We start from the raw sequence: 12445 nt of genomic DNA, 5'->3' as shown, positions 1-12445 counted from the left end.
GCAATGATGTCATCAAGATAACAAAGACATTTCTCCCATCTAAAGCCTCGTAAAACTAATTCCATTAGTCTTTCATAACAACTAGGGGCATTTGAAATTCCAAAGAGTAAAACTTGAAATTGAAATAGACCCATATGTGAAGTGAATGCAGTCTTAGGTGTATCTTCCTCTTCCATTTCACACTGCCAATAACCTGAGACAAGGTCTAAAGTACTGAACCATGAAGCACCTGCCAAAGCATTTAGAGACTCGTCTATTCTAGTTAAAGGATAAGCTTTTTTTTAGTGATCTTGTTTAATTATCTGTAATCTACACAGAATCTCCAAGTTATTTCTTTCTTTTCCACTAATAACAAAGGGGCAGACCATGGACTCTCACTGGGCTCTATGATGTTTTATCTAACATTTTCTGTATTTCTTTCTCAACTATTTCCCTCTGTGCATAAGGTAATCAACGAGGGGGAATTTACAAAGGTTTATTATCTCCTGTATCTATCTTATGTTTAACTATCTTGGTACTACCAAATTTCCCGTCCGGACCAACAAAAATGTCCTTGTAGGACAGTAACAAATCGAACAAAGTAGATTTTGGTTTAACATTTGGATGTTCTATCAAACAAAAATTGTAAATGTTCGGGTAATTCAGGTAAATCATCTGTAACTGACTCACACTTGGGATTTGACTGTACAATATTAACAAGTTGCAATGTAGCAACAGTTGTATGTTTTTCAAATCTAACTAGCTTGTTTAAAATACTTGTTACAGAAAATTGTACATTTTCTGAATTGACCAAAGTTCTTGCCACTAATAGACCTTTCTTTTGTAGAAACTGAAATGGTTCAACAATATTATTTACAGATGCATTCTTGACACCTACAGCATAACCTGGTATTATGACTTCACTTTCAGGTGGAATTACAACTCTTTTGGACAGCTTGACTCTAGCACACACTGGAGAATAGTCTTTATCTAACTGAACCTGTTGCTGATCGACAAACATCAGAGTGCCTTGTGCAATATGAATTTTCACATCATGTTGCTCGAGAAAATCCATTCTCAAAATCCCATTGAGGTCATCAATCTCTGCAACAATAAATTGAAATGAAGATCAACTGTCCCTAATTTGTTTAACTTACCACCATCTGCTGCAGTGAAACTTAAGTCTGTTTGTACTAATACTGGTCTATTTTTCAAAGTCATAAAAACATTTTTAGATAAAATACTTGCAAATGAACCTGTGTCAACTAAAAACTTATGTACAACATTTTCAACAGAACAATTGGTCGATAAGCAAAACTTTCTCAACACATTGATCCTAATAGTTTTGCCCTCTTTCACATCACTAGGCTGGGCCACACTAGAGCAACCCCTAATTGTTTTCCTGGTTTGTCTGTTTGTCTATCTTTGTATTTCTAGAATTACTTGAACCCCTTTGACATGGTTGAAGACAATCTTTAGCTATGTGTCCAAACTGATGGCAATTGTAACAATCTACAGATGACATTTTTCCAGAATGTCTCCTTCCTCCTCTATGTACTTTGTTAATTGATTTGGACAATTTATCTACACAAGATTCTAATGTCTAAAACAGTTCACTCAAACTCTTCGACTCTGAAGGAGAGTCTTGTTGGTGTTCAACATGTAAGGAATCTGCATTTTTAGAACCACACTCTTAGATTGAACCAAATTTACATCTTCCACTCTAACAGGTTTTGACACATGTAACTGAGAACCCTTAACTGCCTCAAATTCAGTAGCTAATGATAATGACTGTGAATGATGGTAAATAACATGGTCGTGAATAGCAGGAGAGTTGCCTATCCCATTGATAAACTGTTCGAGGACATTGATCTCTCTATCCCTATATGTCAAGTCTGGAAATGCCAAACACTCTAGTCTCCTTAGAGAATAGCCATAATCTGAAGGACTCTCGCCAGACTTCCTTCTACGTGACCTAAACTCACACCTATGAGCTATCACTAACTCTTGTGGATTGAACCTTTTTGTCAGAATTGATTTAGGTGATTCATAATCAGATCGTTGCTCAATGGCAAGATCACCTAACAACTTCTGAGCCTCTCCTCTCAAACACATAACCAGTTGTTGACCTTGTTCATCATAATTCCACCTATTCCATGAAGAGACTTGTTCAAAATGTACTATAACATCTTTCCACTCTACATATCTTCCATCAAGCTTATCTGGTTCTTTTTCTTTTCTGATAGGGTATATGAAATATGAAAATAAAGACATATTTTCATTCCCCCTCATAACTTATTTCTATTATTAAATTTTTGCAATATAATTTATATTCATATTTCTAGTAATTTACTTTTAGAATATTTACACTACTCCTGTTATATTTGTGGAAAATATACTTGTTATTTGTTATCAATTATTAAAAGTCACATTTACTTTTGTTATGATAAATTATTGAAACTTATCAAATCTTTTCATTTATAAAACGAGGTGTTGAACATAACGGTAGGCACAACAATGATACGTACTATCGTAAATCAATTTGAGCTGCTTATATACTTAAACATTGCGTTACAGAAGAAGTTAAACAATAGATAATAATAGTTATACCTATAATACATTTCTGATAATGGGAAACGGGGTGTTTTTGTATGTCAGCTGATTGACCAAACTATTGAAGCAGTACAGATACAGGGAGATCCATATGAATGCCTCCAATAACACAGAGAAAAACATCACAGAGGATCCGCTGTTATACTGACAACCGCCCCATACATACCATAATAATCATACCTCGATGATGCGACGCCCCTCAAGCTGATATGTTTAATTTAATCATTCTTTAACATCGGTAAATATTGTTGTTATAACATGTTTATTTGAATAAACATGGTTGTAACACAATATGTCCTGTTGTCTTATTATTTATTTGCGAATTCAACAGCTTGCTAAAACGTTCACTGGGATATGAATTGGTTTTCAATTGATCAAATCTTCTAAAAAGATTTTAACAGGGTTTGATCACATGTGACCAACCCACTTCATATCCCCGTGAACTTTTTAACATTGCTGTTTATTTCTAACAATTGTTTGAAAAAGCAAATATTCATAATCATAAACATAACCATGTTTGAATGTTTACAATAATGCAACTGTCGAACAATCAGTGTGTGCCATTAAAAAATTCACACAGAATTACACGTCTATGCTATTCTACATATTCATAAAAGGAAACATGTTTGCAAATGTTAATATTACAAATTCAGAGACAATGTAAATGCATACAATTGATTACTATTTATAATTCACACAAGATATATATGAGGTACGCAACTGATGCAGAAAGGATATCTTCTAATTTTTAAAGAGTACCTTAACCGTTTAGCATCTCGACAAAGTTTGATGTTGAATATGCAAGAAAACAAAATACATTAATTTTGTCATACCTTTCAGATCAACAAGTTCGGTTATAAAACACAGTTTCAATTTCATTAAAGTCAATAGAAAAAAGGAAATCAGTTAAAATCACTTACATCCACCAAAGAAAATAGTGTATTTAATTTTTTACGTACATTTTATTTGTTAAGAATGTTGTAGGTTGCCTAAAGGTTCAGATTTTAAAATTGATTCAGAATGTAATATTCTTGTTAAAATTAGCGTGTTAAATGCTTAAGAAAATTATTTATTTTAATTATAAAAGAAACAGCGTTTTTAATAATTTTTGAAAGTTTGTCAATGCATGCACAACAATATTATATCTTAACAAAGTTGTAAAAACTATTTATAATTTATTTACATAGCGACGTAAGATTACCATTTTTCGGACGAACTAAATACACAATAAAATAGGGACTGGGCTAGATGACCTGCTTGACTTTCTGATTTGATACATCGGAAGAAAAACATTTACATTGATAGGGAAATCAGCGAGTGACGGTGAAATAAGATATAACTTGTTCTCTTAGCAATCGCAATCGGTAATAATACATTCCCCAACTTGACCTATTTTCACAGATTTCCAATGTACACTATAGATACCACTATTTGTAAATATTCCAAAATCTACATTTAACATAACATAGTAACTAAAAATCTTCTTAAGAAGAGAGTGGGGGATTTTTTGCATGTTTACATAGCAATCTCCACTTGTTACTTTCAGACAGATAAGGTGTTATATGTAGTTATCAAAAATATTGATTTTCAACAATTCCATTTAAATGGTAAAGAAATGATAATGCTGCTTATCTGCGTTGATCGCTGTATAATATCAAAGAGTTTACATTAACAACAGCTGGTATCCACATCTGTGTCGAAATCTTCATTAATCAAGATGAATGCGTTTTATTGGACGATATCCTTTAAATGTTTTACACTTCTGTATTGTTATGGTAAGTTGCTGTATTCATTTTATTCATACATGTATTTGCTCTCACTTCTGCAAACTCCAATGAGATGTTTACGTTTCTTTGTTTTTATGCAACTGTTATATACATGTGTCGAGATGTCCGTTCTCTGATATAATTTATAGACAAACAAAATCAAAGCTTTTCCTCTCCAAAATGCTTAAAGATAGTTATTATCTTGCAAATTCATACCAAAATTTTCCATTCCTTATTTTGAGGAAAATCACAAACGATTTTCGTTTCGGAATGCAACATAAACTTTACCGCTGGATGACCACAAACATACAACGTACAACTTATTAAAGCGGGTGTGTGCCGCTTGAATAAGATTACCCTCTACAAAGTATAACACTTTGGTTGGCATCTAAACACAGTTGGTATAAAACAATCAGTGGCAATGTGGGTTGCACAGCGACCCACCTACCAAACCATTAAAACAACTTGTCCATATACGATTTCAAGTAAAATGAAGTGAAAAGCCTTTTATGAAAGCAATTCACCTATTAGATGGTACGAACAATGTGTTTTATTTCTGCTAAGGATCTCTTTGCCGCAGCGGATACTTGACAATTGAGAACGGTAAAGAATTTTCCAGGCACCATGCAGAGTTGTAGAGCCTATCTCATAATCCAGTTGAACCTATGGTCAATACAATAACACACCCCAATAGGCATGATTGATATGTTTTTATTTGCAGACATACGGCGTGTGCACTAAATTTGTTCATTTACTATTGAGTGCATATTTTTATCTCATTTGCGATGACCAGTTTTTACTTCTCGTTTTTCACTTTCTTCATCAGATTGTTTATTTTTTCTGTCATGTTTATCATTTATAGAACTTGAATGCTTTTATTCATTTCATAGGACATTTGGTCCCGGACCTTTTCATTTCTGTCTCATTAGCCGACGATTGATTATATATATATTTGTCTCATTTTGCTTCAGTAAAGCGGCCAATCGTAAATTATAATTCCTCACACTTAAATATCATAATCACAGTAAGGTCGTAAGAATACACGAGGTAAAAAAAAAAGATAAACACTTAAGCAGTGCATTCTTAGAAAAAACAATTCAAAAGATAAACACTTAATTGGCGCATTCTTGAACAGTGCATTCTTAGAAAACATAATTCAAATGGTTTTCAAAATATAAAACAGTTATAACAGATAAAGGAAATCACACGGTAGGATTTATCATATTCATTGTCATATTCGTATTGTAACATTATCATATTCATAGTTTTATAAGTATATTCATAGGCGTTCTTTATCAATATTGATCTCGATGATTTTACTTTCAGAAAACCTATGTCTAAGAAACAGCACTATTCTTAGCCTTAGTTCGACTCACATTAATAACTCTGCATCATTAGCAAATGATGGCGTCATATCCCCTAAAGAGATGTATTGTGCTATAACTGACCGTGGTCTAGACAGAGCATGGCTGCAAGTAGATCTTGGAAAACAGTTCAGTATATATATATAAAGATATATTACAGAAGAGAAAGTGAGTATTCACTTTATACGTATTTCACAAAACAGTTCAGTATAAAGAGCATAAAGATATATTACAGAAGAGAAAGTGAGTATTAACTTATATGTATTTCACAAAACAGTTCAGTATAAAGAGCATAAAGATTTATTACAGAAAAGAAAGTGAGTATTCACTTTATACGTATTTCACAAAACAGTTCAGTATAAAGAGCATAAAGATATATTACAGAAGAGAAAGTGAGTATTAACTTATACGTATTTCACGAAATAATTATTTTTCAATCAATGATCGTTTTATTACTTTTTCGTTTGAACCAGAAAATATATGTAAAAAATCATATACAATTATCATTTAAGAGGAAACGCAACATCCGGCAAAATAGTTTTGAGTAGGTCCCATATCTGAATAACAAGTTTTCCTATCTTTACTAAACTTGCTTCCATATTGCATGTGGGTAAACTCAACGACTTAACAAACAGGAATTTTAAATCTGATCCTTAAAATTGAGATGCCTGTCAATATGATGTTTGGGACGTGTTAAACATTTTAGAGCAGTATCCCATGATTCCTCTGTCAGTTTAGGGAACACAAGGAAATTAATCACGAGTCATCGTTTTCTTTGACAAACAATACCGTCCATTCTTTAAACTAAACTCAACTAGTGTACTTAAAATTTCGTTTCACAATAGCATCCATGTGATCTTTTTATTACATACAAAAAGCGTGAATATGGTTATTATCAATATAAACTGGAATATGTAACATGTTTTCATACTCTAAAAGGTTCTGTAAAATTATTATTCTGTACACAGGCGTAAGTATCACTAATGCACCATCCAAGTTTAGTGAAAATATGACCAGTTAAAATTTGTTGACATATCTCTAAGTTTTCTCATTAACCTTCTTGTTTTCTACCATAATAGAGATCGTTTACTATAATTTTGAGTATAATGTAATAAAAATTACTTTGTGTAGTTGATGTCTTGTCTCGGCAAGCTTTTTAATTTTTGATCAATATTTGAATTTATTGAATTATTTATCAGATCACTGGAAGCAGTTCAGATTCAGGCAATTTTATCTGGATATATCAAACTCGTCAGTAACAAAAACAAAAACGTATACATCACAGAGAACCCGCTGTTACACTGACAACACTACATATCCCTACCTACCTCAAAACAAAATAGAAATCCCTTGTATACAGACGGCGAGGTACGTTATTGTGGAGACCACATACGACGCTCCTGAAGATAACCCTACAAGAGGAGCCATCCTTGAAATATGTGAAATAGAGGTCTATGGTCTGTACATGACACCTTATATAAGTATGCTAGTAAACTTGTCTATGTATTAAAAATAATTTCCGTTCGATGGGTGTAAATGTTTTTTAATCACATTTTCTCTTATTCACAAAATCCATCAAGACCTCTCTTTGTCGAAGAAGTTCTCTGGCTTCAAGATTTTCAGCAATAAAAATGATAGCAAAACCAATATATTAAAAGGATTATTTTTTAAACTAAAATGTCGATGCTTTATATTTTTTAGGATGTGTAGTTGGACACTATGACTTTGATTGCAGATTTTGTCAAGGATGTCAAAAGAATGACTTTAACGGTATGTGAGCGTATGATTATTTTAAAAGAGTGCATCGATTTCTAGATCTGTATGATTTCTTCAATCACTGAGTTTCACAATCTCTGCACATAAGGTATTCATTTCCTACCCAAATTTCTTACCGACTTTAGTAATTATATGCCATGTCGGCTTCAGTCGATGAATTTACCCGTTTATCATACGCTTTTTCGGAAGTAATAAATATTCGCGTTTGTCGTAAAGAACTATGTATGATATTAGTCAAATTTGGCCCCCATAATTCGCTATTTTTAAAGTGATGCAGGTACAATAATTTGTTGTGTTATTTTATAAAAGAGTTGACATAAATTATGAGTTTCACCTATATATTCGATTTATATGCATTCACTGGCAGTATATGACGTCAGAAGAACACTATTTCTTTATAATACAATCAAAATCAGTCGAAAATTGACATTTTTCTTATCTTTTTTGAATGGGAAATATAGAGCGACTCTTTGAACAAGAACGAACTTTATGTCGCTTATAGGTACCGGAGAGATACGTCTTGGTGAAAATGTTTTGTTTGTTCAAACAGTCGATCAATGTTTCCTTAAAGAAAAACTGCTCCAAAACAAACCGTTTTATGCTAAAAATACGAAAATGGCGGGAAAAGGTTTATTCTCTGATGTCATATTTCTAAATTTAGGGCACTAAATTCAAAATGAAAATTATGAAAAAACTTCAAATGTTAATGAGGATACGAATCAGTAAAATGACAATGTTCATTTGAGGGGGCCATTTTAGGCTCGAACCATATATTATCCTTTCTATTGATAATGTGGGTCATCTTTGTCAACAGTTTTTTGTAAAGATATAAAAATTCAATTGCTGCACTAGTAACTATGCCATGCAGGTGTGTAAAATCTACCTGAAACTTTGCCATTCATTCTCCTCACAGATATTTTAGTAAACATTCAGTTTACTTAGTGGAATAGTTTATTTCGTGAATTAAACGCCTATAACCTAGTTGTTGTTTTTTTTATATCTTTCTAAATATATTCAGGTTGCTATTCAAAGTGTATCAACTCAATGTGTGATAAAAATGACAGAAAGTGTACCTACGAATGTATACCTGGGTACTGGGGAGATCTCTGTGATCTTACGTGCCCTTTGACTTGTTTCGAGCTTAACTGTAACATTAGCACTGGGCACTGCTTGAAATGCCCACTTGGTGTATGGGGAGCTGTCTGTGATCGGGTGTGCCTTACTTCGTGTTACGGAGGAGACTGTGACAAAGAAAATAGCACCTGTACACATGGATGCCTGGCTGGAAAGTTTGGTGACACATGTGAACACAATTGTAGTTCTTGGTGTGTAGAACAGACGTGTGAACAGCACAGTGGACACTGTACTGATGGATGTGTGCAGGGCTGGTTCGGGGAACAATGTGACAGTGAGTCTTTATAATGTTTCATTTATATGATATATAAAAGGTTTACAAAAGAAGTTGTTAAATCTAAATCAAGAATGACACCTTGGTAGGCATAACGCCTATCTGATTACTAGTATCAGTAAGAATAATATTGGTATTGCAGAATAAAATTCGTTTTTTGAGATTTGTTTTTAGAAACTCTGAAATCATAAGTTTGACAGTTGCTGTGAAACCATTTAAATCTGTAGCGTAAAATATCCATTGTATGTCAATTTATGAAAAGATTAGTACAGATGCAATTCTTGCATATGCTTTTATGTAAAATAAATAACGAATGTTCTCGCAATTTTATCGAATGATCGGTAGGCATCATGGGATTTACACGCAAAATATATGTAATTGGTTAATGACCATGATAATTGAACAAGTAAAAAGTATCGTCCTTTTGATTTCAATGCAAATTTATTTAAATAAATAGTTTAATTTATTTTCTCTAGGACCCCTGTTGCATCATGGATGTTATAGTTCGAACCATCAACTTCCTCTTGTTCTCAATACAATCATCGTGGTACTTTGTTTGAGTCTTATTCTGAATGTTCTACTTACTATTAGGTAATTAGTATCTTATTTAAAGGGGCGTGGTGGTCCCGATTTTGGTCAAATTCTATTTTTATGTTTTTATTATTTACAATGCTTTTGAAATGCATTTCTAATGATCGAATAAAATTTGAGAGTCATTCGTAGAGTTATAAGCGAGATACAGGGCTAACAAATCTTTGTACTGTAAATAAGGCTCGTGTCCTGTTTTAGTTTACATAGGTTCAATATACCAGTAAAAATATTTTCCTAGCTTATTTGTCTATCTTTTTATTTATTTTAAGCATAAATAAACAGTTTCTCATGTTTAGCGAAGAATTTCAAGCTCTGTAACTCGCTTATAACTCAACAAATGACACTCAAATTTTGGTTGCCCATTTAAAATGCCTTTCTGAAGCATTGTAAATATTAAAATCGAAAAAAAATTTTTTGACCAAAATCGTGACCACGCCCCCTTTGGTATATGCCACTTTAAACATAGTTTTTTACTTTATAGACAATTTCGTAAAGAAAACACAATTCAAATACATACATGTTTTGATGTCGCCTTACATTTTCCACTTAAGTCATATTCTGCAACCATACATAATTCAACAGTATTTATTTTGATGATGTATTACACGATCTATATTTCACATGATCTACCTAACATTTTGTGATTCCCCCTTCAATTTAAAACAATATTAAACAACCTGATATTATATTTGATCACAATATTATTGTTTGAAAATAAGCCTCTCCTTTGATTTGTTAATTTGTTGTACCATGTACATTCGTTCACTCTTGAGAAGACTTAGAAAGTCTTTGAAAATTTTTAACCTTAACTGAAAACAAATTTGTGTAGACGGTTCAATGTCGATAACAAAGTGTTTACCAGCGTTAAAATGTATTGCATTAAACACAAAGCATTTTTTGCCGAGAATTTGAATTATCAAGAATTTTTACAGTTTGTTGTTTTGTATATTTTTATAAAATATAGGTTTTTTAGTTGAACTCAGGCACGTAGCATCGTTTTTGAAAGTTGGGGGGGGGGGGGGGGGGGGGGGCAGACTCATCCAAAAAATCGTGACAAGCAAAAAAAAAGGGGGGAGGATTTTGAATTTTCACAAATCATCAACATCCTAATCCGTGGGGTGGAGGGGGGGGGGGCGTGGAGTATCTAAAACTTCAATTTCACTCAAAAATTTCCTTATTTTCATACCAATTTTTTTCATACTTCCTAAAAAGTACTCCATGATAAATGATAATTCAATTTTTTATATGTAAATTTAAGGAAATTACTTCCTGCGAGAAAAAGTGGGTGCTTACAAAATGCTAACAAAATTGTTAAATGTTCTCTTGGTAAATTTTTCAAAATAGAACATTGGTTATTAAATAGAATTAAATACTAAAGCTTAGAGTGGTTACAGGCTAGCAAATACTTTATTACTGAGCAGTAAATGAAAAGGTTTACTGCACCTTTGATAGTAATTTTATACGAAAAACGGAAATGAAAATTAATTTACAATTTTTATTTTTTTAGAATAAATGTATGTATTTTTACAATTAAAATTGTAGAATGTGTTGGAATTGTAGACGAAAAAAGAAAAAGCAAGGCGGACAAAATCAGGAGGTCGATGATCCGTCTTCTACCAATGATTTATCACCAGTAGATGATCCGTCATCTACCAATGATGTATCACCACACCATGTGATATACGAGAGAGTAGAGGAGGATGGTGGTTATCTGACTTACCCGAGTCGTTCGTCTATCTACGATCAATTAGAGAGAAATTAAAAGATGTCTGAGCCGTCCTTCTGAATGATTTGTTAATTTTAGCTCAACAGTATATAGTATAACTTGTATCAAATGGAGTCTAAACTAAATTTTGCCTGTCCTAACTATTTTTTCAATATATATCTAAAAATCTATCTATGACAGTTGGGTACTATGGGTCCCTTTCGTTCACAAAGGAAGCATTTCCGCTCTAATATTGTTACAAACAGCTTTTTCTTTTCCAACTGAGGGATCTTACCGTTCTTAAAATTATCCTTACCTTTCACATCCTAGTTGTTTCTTGAAAGATTTTTGACACATGTGTAACGCATTCTTGTTTCGAGATTCGGAAATTGGTCTGAAAGTTTGCTCAATTCGTCTGCTCTCTTTGGGTCATTTTTCCTTTAAAAAGTCGTTCTTGATTACAAACATGCGGAATTTGTTCATGTCGCGAATAATCCATCTACAGTTCTTGGTATCTTAGACATTTCGATCCATCTTGTAAGATATGATCCAAGCCTTACCGTAAAAAACGAAAACGTCTCACCTGGTTCAGGTCTACTGGATATGAACTTTCCCTTTAATCAATCTTTCGACAAACCATATAGACTCTTACAATCGCCAAAAAAAACTTTTCAGTTCGTCGTAATTTTGAGCGGTTTCGGACGACATTAAAACGTATACATATCTATGTAATATCTATATAATAATTTGAAAAACTGTTAAAGTGTACAATGGCAACCATGTATAGACGCCATTTTTCAATTTTTGTACCTGGCAAGATAATATTTGCTTTTTGAAATATTATAGGATTTATGATGATTAACAAATGTACCAATGTTAAGTGGGTTTGAACCAAAATATAAAAGGTTATATACATTTAGATTTGCTGTATTTTTTTCTAATCAGAATCCATTGTATATGTTGCATGAATTATATACATACTGGCAAGTTGACATTGCTTTAAACTGTTTAAAAACATAAAATAAATGGTAATGATTAATTTCTAGAAAGATTTGGTTTTACATTTGGAACAAGGGCACCGCTAAGCGGAGCATCCCCTCACGGCATGAATAATTTTGTGGAGGATGCATTATTTAGGAATTTATAGTTATGAAAATGTAAATGAGGATACCACATTCTACTAACCCTCCGTTAATACGAAAACTACTTTTCTTGAGCAAACAAGTTGCGCGAGGGAATAATT

At 32.7% G+C, this 12445-nt stretch overlaps 1 pseudogene; it reads left to right on the top strand.

Moving 5' to 3' along the window:
• The first annotated feature begins 5651 nt into the window (after positions 1–5651).
• LOC128172545 (uncharacterized) lies at positions 5652–12407 on the top strand (annotated as a pseudogene).
• Positions 12408–12445: the final 38 nt, after the last annotated feature.

Source organism: Crassostrea angulata, chromosome 2 (genome assembly GCF_025612915.1).
Source record: "Crassostrea angulata isolate pt1a10 chromosome 2, ASM2561291v2, whole genome shotgun sequence".
NCBI lineage: Eukaryota > Metazoa > Mollusca > Bivalvia > Ostreida > Ostreidae > Magallana > Magallana angulata.
The sequence above is the reverse complement of the archived record's forward strand: the minus strand, read 5'-3'. Positions and strand labels throughout refer to the sequence as shown.